The following is a 6,276-nucleotide window of genomic DNA, read 5'->3' as shown; positions in this document are numbered from 1 at the left end:
GTGGTGCCTCTGGGAGATGGTACGTGGAGCCAAAGGAGATGTTCTGCTTTTAGGCAATCCCTTTTATTGTATTTCAGTGAAGTTCTGCACTTTTCTGAAGTTCTTAGGTGCAGAGCTTTAGAAATGAGTCTGTTATTTCTCTTTGCTCTTGCAAAAACCATGACTTTCATACCATTTCCCAAGTCAATCTTCTTGAACAGACTGCAGCCAAAATTTCCCTTCCCTAATTAACCCAGAATGGTTTTTGAAGAAGTTTTAGCCGCAGAGAACATCAAATTTAGCTCTTAGCCTGGAGCCAAGCTCTGGGCTAAAGAACACATGTCATTTTAGGAATTCATGCAGATGCACCTTGACATCTGGGATGTGATCTGTCGCCTGCACGCTTCCCTGCTGAGCTAACAAGGAGTGGGCACTGCTGATGCTGCAGGTGGAGAGCAAAAGGTTCTTCTCATTCATTCCAGCACTTTTGTCCAAGGTATGTGAATAATTGCAGGAGACTTTTTTGACAAATGTGAGCCTCTTCTACTGGTGTTTGTCCACGAGTAACTCAGTCACCTCATTTTCCCTTCTGGGTTGATTCAGAGGAGAGCTACTGCAGTGTTTCCTAAGTTATGGTCCCAGAAGGGATGGAGTTCTCCACTGAGCTGTTGTTTACCAGAGCTAACTCCTCTGTCATGTGAAAAGGCAGCCAAAAGTAAGTTACACATTGGTTTTTACTGTGAGATTTTGGAATGCCCTTACAGAGCCTGGTTTACACACATCTGATGATCAATATATGCTGAAATGCCTGCATGGAGAGTGGGGCTGGGAGGGATCATGTGCCTCAAGTCAGAACTGGTTGAGTTTCTCTCTCTGCAGTTACTCTAGAAAAACTGACCAACTGCGTTGGGCAAGAACAGATGAGCATGCAGCAAATGTCTTATTTACATCAGGTCCTTTTATGACTTCATGGTTTGGGCACTCAGCATCTGAGGCATCAGTACCACAGCACTGTGATTCTTGATGTGTTCTTGAGCTTTCCCTTCTGCAAAGCTGTGACTCATTTTCTCTGTTTGGAAGACACATGGAAGGAAGAGATGTGCCCATGATGGTATCTTTTACAAAATCTAATTCAGACTGAAAAAAGATAAATTCTTCATGAACTACTTGTGCATTCTGTCCAGAATATCTTTAGGAATAATTGAATATGGGTGGTTGATGACTTTGAAAGGCTGAACCATCACCATTCATTCCTGGCACCTCCTTGTGAGCCCGCTCAGAATCAAAGCAGAAACAAGGATGCAAAGCCAGGCTACTTTGAACCTTCAAGATTAATTTTTTGAGAAACTGTCTGTTGTCCAAGAACTATTTGCAGAAAAGAACTGGGAGAATAATTTAGACTAGAGATACCTTGTGGAAAATTGTAAACATCTGGGACACCACTCCTGAGAAGGAGAAAGTAGGCAAATCTGTTATTGTCTGTGACTTACTACTGTAGCTCTGGTAGCTGCATTGTTTTTGGTTTGATGGGGTTTTTTTTGGTTTTTGAAAGAATTTACTCAAAAAAGAAGATATATTTTCCCTCTGGGATAAATAACCTCCCATAATTGCACAACTCCACTGGTTTTAATCAAGTCTGTGTGCCTGTAGTAAGTGGTCTTTGGTTTTCTGGCCAAACACCAGTGTTTGCAAGCTACATGGAAAACCTTTCCTCTGGAGGCACGCAGCACCATAAGGTTTGTAGTTCCACAGGGGCTGATTTGTGCCAACCAGCATCAGGGCATCATGTCAAATTCTGCAGAGTAAAAGCCTTTACCCATAGCAGTACAACATGAATTTTCTAGCCATCTTATAAAAACCCCCTGTGAATACAAAGAAAGGCTGGCTAGGTTTCCTGAATTGCCTCTCAAGAGGGAGGAAAGACAGGGAGCAAGAGAGATCTTCTGTGCTAGCTCGCCTGTTTGTTCTTAAACCTACTGAGGCCCAGTTAAATAGTAATGCTGTTCAACTCCTCTTTTTGTCAATGAACTTCAGCTACTCTCAAAATGTGGTAGTTTCCAGACATGAGGGACATCAGTAGTGTGTTTTAAATCTGACAGAGTCCTAAGAGCTTCCCCATTAATTTCTACATGGACACAGCTATAAGCAGCATGAAGTTTCCCCCCAAGCCTATGGCACAAGGTGGAGCCAAGCTGTCATCTCATGCTTAACCTAAGATGACCCTGGTAGGGCTGCCAAAACTTCAGGTCACAGAGCTCCAAAGGGAGCACAGTGCTGAGCTGCTTTCATAGCAGGGGAAGGGCACAAGAGGAGCACTGTCCCACTTTCCCCCTTTTCCAACTAATTTCTAAAGCAATGATATTGAGAATATTTTTGCCTCCACATTAATAAAATTGAGCAGTTTCAGCCTGAAATCCCTCAAAGTGTCATTTTTTACTCTTAACTTTGCTCTTAACTTTAAGGCTTTGGATTTTTTTATTAATTACAAATCAACCACTCTTCAGCTGCAGTATTAGCATGTGGGACAGAGTTGCCTCCAGAGGCTATTTAAATTAAACACAGACCTACTGAATAGACACCAAGTGCCAGAAGATCTCCTTTGGAGGGAGAAAAGGGGAGAAACAGCTTTCCAGTTAACATTGCCAATGTGTTTCTGAACCAAAGGATGACACCTTTCTGACTTCAGGACATTATTGTCTCTCTCTGGCAGAACATGTGTTCTGAAAGCCTATAGCTGCTGTGTCATCTTCCAGCTGACATTTCGTGGGGATACTGCAAGCAAGGTACAGCCAGCCTGGCTTGGGATTGCACAGGAGACATCCAACACAGTGCATGTAATTCAGCTGATATTACAACCCTGCCAGAGGCAAGGCTGACTCCAGACCCAGCCAGCGCTCCGTGCAGGTTTGCAGGTGAAGCCAACCAACCTTGTGGATGATGCACAGCCAGGGCAGACCCTGGGAAGGAGCTGAATTTTTAAATACAGACAGGTTGTGTCTGTGGCCCCCTTGGATATGTGTCATGGTAAGTTTGAACCAGGCCAGGGAAGCTGAGCTGTCCCCATTCCAGTTCCTCTGTAGGCTGTGTGTGGAGATTGTCTGAAGGCTGGGCAAGAACAGGCTCATATCTCATTGTCCCGTGCCTTGTCCAACCCTCCCTGCACCAGCAGAAACACCAGCCAAAAAAAGGGCTCTGGAAAGGCTGAAAAGGCTCAAAGGCTTTGGAGGAAGGGCAATCAGTGCCCAGCAGCAGGTCTGTGTCAGTCTGGTCCCTTCCCACAGTTTGACTGTGTGGCTGTCTCCCAGTTCAGAGCGATGGATGGGCTCCGCTCCTCAAATGGGTGCAAACGGGCTGTTGGCCAGGCACTGGAGGTGTTCCAACACAAGGATTTATGGTGAGCTCAGGGAGGCTTGGAGGGGGTTGTGTCTGGCCCCTGGAGAGAGCAGCAGATGCATTGTGCAGCCCTGCTGTTCTGGGCCAGCATCTCCCTTCCCTGCCTGTGCTGGATGGATGCCATGGAGCGGGAAGCATCAGTCAAGCCTGCTCTCTCACACATCCATACCACTCCCTCCCTCCATGCATGCATTAAACCTTCACTGGAGCAGAATTCCACCACTTTATTCATCCCTCGGGCTGCCAATTCAAGTAGCATTTCCCAGCCTGGACCCAAGGGGTTAAGGTGGGTAGTTAACTTCAAAGCTGGGTTCTTTGGGGATCTGAGCAGTGTGGGTTATGGACATCCTCGCAGGCAGGTCCCTTCTCTCCATGCTGTGAAGAGCAGATGTGGCATAAAAACTTCCTTTTTGGGAGGGCATGATTAATCTTTGCTTCTTGGAGGATGACAAATATATTATATTCGCTGACATGCACACGCATTCTCCTCTGCTGACGGGTGACCCCTGTCTTAATGCCAAGCGTGTGAGATCCAGCTCTGTAAACGAAGAGGAGAGCTTTGCAAGCTCATTAATGCTTTGAAGTCGCTCATTAGGAGCAGATTCCTCAGGAGCTGGAGAGCACAACACCCTTTGTGAGCATGACTTCATTTGATATTAATGTGGGTGCTGCAGCTGGAGGCAGCCAGGGATGCCGTGCTGTGATTCTGCACACACAGAGCAGCACGGCAGATTGCTGTGGCTGTAATGAACAGGGTAAAAAGGGAAAGTTTCTGTCCCCTCTTGTGAGTTTTCCTCCTGCTGTCAGCATATGAATAGGTTGACCCAGTCCTCCGCTGAGCTGAGGACATGCAGCACTCCCTCATGAGATGTCTGGAATACTGCTGCTTTTTTCCTAGTACCTGTGAATTATCTCTGGAGGCCAGGGTGACCCACCCCCCCGAACTGAGGAGCTCTGTGTCACCCTCTTTTGAGGCCAGGAAATAACCCTTTTTGGTGCCTCTCACCTTTTCATCAGCCCTCCAAGTGGCTCAGCAACCCCAGGGAACAGCAATGAGCTGTCCCTGTGGAAGAAAGGACGAAACTGCTCTCACCCTGAAGCAGGACAGGACCAGGACAGCCTGGCTGAGAGAATCTCCAGCAGACAGAATGCTCTGGTGGAAGGGCCTGGCAGGGTTTCTCTGGGATAACATCCCTGTGAGAGGATACTGGCCCAAGAAGGTTGAGGATGGCTGAATTCAGAATCAGAAATTATCAGGCTTCTGTGGCTTAAGGGCTAAAGACTTCCTGCATATGGGCACTTAGAGGTTGTGGGTTTGAATCCCATGAGGTTCAGTAGTGGTGTTTGAGTTTTTTCTTCTCTCTAGACTATAGGAACAAAGCTGCACCTCATCCCAAAGGAAAAATGAAGACCTTCCTGTACCACTGTCTGTCCCAGCTAAATGCACTAGCAGGGTACCTTATGCAGACAGCAGGGGGTAAGGAGTGGCACCTGGGGTGCAGAGTCCGTGCATTACCTGTGTGCTGCGTCTGGCTGAGAGCTGCCAGAGCTGCTCCCTTCCCCTGAGGAGCCAGTGGGGTCAGGAGGGACCTCCCAGAGATGTCCCTCCTGCTCCAGGGTCCCTGTTGGCATCACCAGCAGTGACTGTGGTTCTTTCATGAGGATCTAGGGTGCACACAGGGGCTGTGCCATTCTTCATGGCCCATGAGACCTGCTCTCTCCTAATGAGATATTCCAGCAGTTGCTGCAGATGTTAAAGAAAGCAGTGAGGAGGGAATGGTGTCACTGGGCTTGGGAACTGTCCTGGGTTGGGACCCCGAGGGCTTGGTGAGGTGTGAGCTCTCAGGGAGGAGCTGGTGGGCCAGGGAAGAGGCCAGAGCCCACCAGGATGGCCGAGTGGTGAAGGCGTTGGACTTAAGATCCAATGGGTGCATGCCCGCGTGGGTTCGAACCCCACTTCTGGTAGGAGCCTCCTTTTCCTCCGGGTCCAAAGTTCCCAGCCCAGCTTTTGGAGCATCACTTCAGAGCAGGGATGGATCCTTTTGGAGCATCACTTCAGAGCAGGGATGGGATCTCTGTCCCTGTGCCTGGGGAGATGAGGCCATTCCATGCTCCAGCATGAGGACCCTGGTGGGACTGGGCTTTCCTCCCTGCCATCCAGGCTCAATATGCACAGAGGCACAAGGCAGTCCCTCTGGCACACAGGCTGTGGATCTCCTCTTCCATGCAGGGAGTGCTGAGACAGTCATAGGCTTGAATCCCACATGCTCCCAAAATAGTGACTTGTTTTTCCTGTGGCAGAAATAGAAAAACCTGACTACCCAGAACGGGGAGAAAAAAAGGTGTTGAGCACTAAATATTTTGGGCAAGTCACAAGGGGAAACCAGTGTGAACAAGTGGGTTCAGGGAAACAGGTTTGGGGTTTGTGGAGTCTGTTCCTTTTATCAGCCCTGCCCCATGACCCTAGACCCATTGCAGACTCACCCAAAGCAACATTTGGCACTCTCTGAGAGGATTTGGCAGTGTCACAACCCCCTGGAAGAAGCCAGCATGGTGTTCCTCATGCTGCTGGTTAGATTTGGGAAATGCATGAGGAGCTGAGAGCTGCTCCTCTGTTCCACAGGGTCACTGTGCCATGCTCTGTTTTGGGTCAGCGCCTCCAAATGCTCACGAGGCTTTTGCTCCCTTCCTCGTGTGCATGGATGGGCAGCAGATATTTCCCCCAGCAGAGGGTGAGGCTGCTGGACTCACAGAGAGGCTGTCAGGTTTTCATTTGGCTGCTTTGCTCCAGCCCGAGGCCAATCGGAAATGTCCTACTGCTGGGACATGATTTGAAGTGATGGTGTTAATTTGGTTAATTAGGATTCCTGGGAAGTGTGCACTTCTTGCAAATCAGCTTACCAT

General features: G+C 48.5%; 1 non-coding gene across 1 annotated transcript; it reads left to right on the top strand.

Moving 5' to 3' along the window:
• Positions 1-5,254: 5,254 nt before the first annotated feature.
• Positions 5,255-5,337, top strand: TRNAL-UAA. The gene has a single exon. It is a non-coding gene; the product is annotated as a tRNA-Leu (tRNA).
• The last annotated feature ends 939 nt before the right edge of the window (positions 5,338-6,276 follow it).

Source organism: Geospiza fortis, unplaced genomic scaffold (assembly GCF_000277835.1).
Source record: "Geospiza fortis unplaced genomic scaffold, GeoFor_1.0 scaffold70, whole genome shotgun sequence".
In the NCBI taxonomy this organism is placed as follows: Eukaryota; Metazoa; Chordata; class Aves; order Passeriformes; family Thraupidae; genus Geospiza; species Geospiza fortis.
The sequence above is the reverse complement of the archived record's forward strand: the minus strand, read 5'-3'. Positions and strand labels throughout refer to the sequence as shown.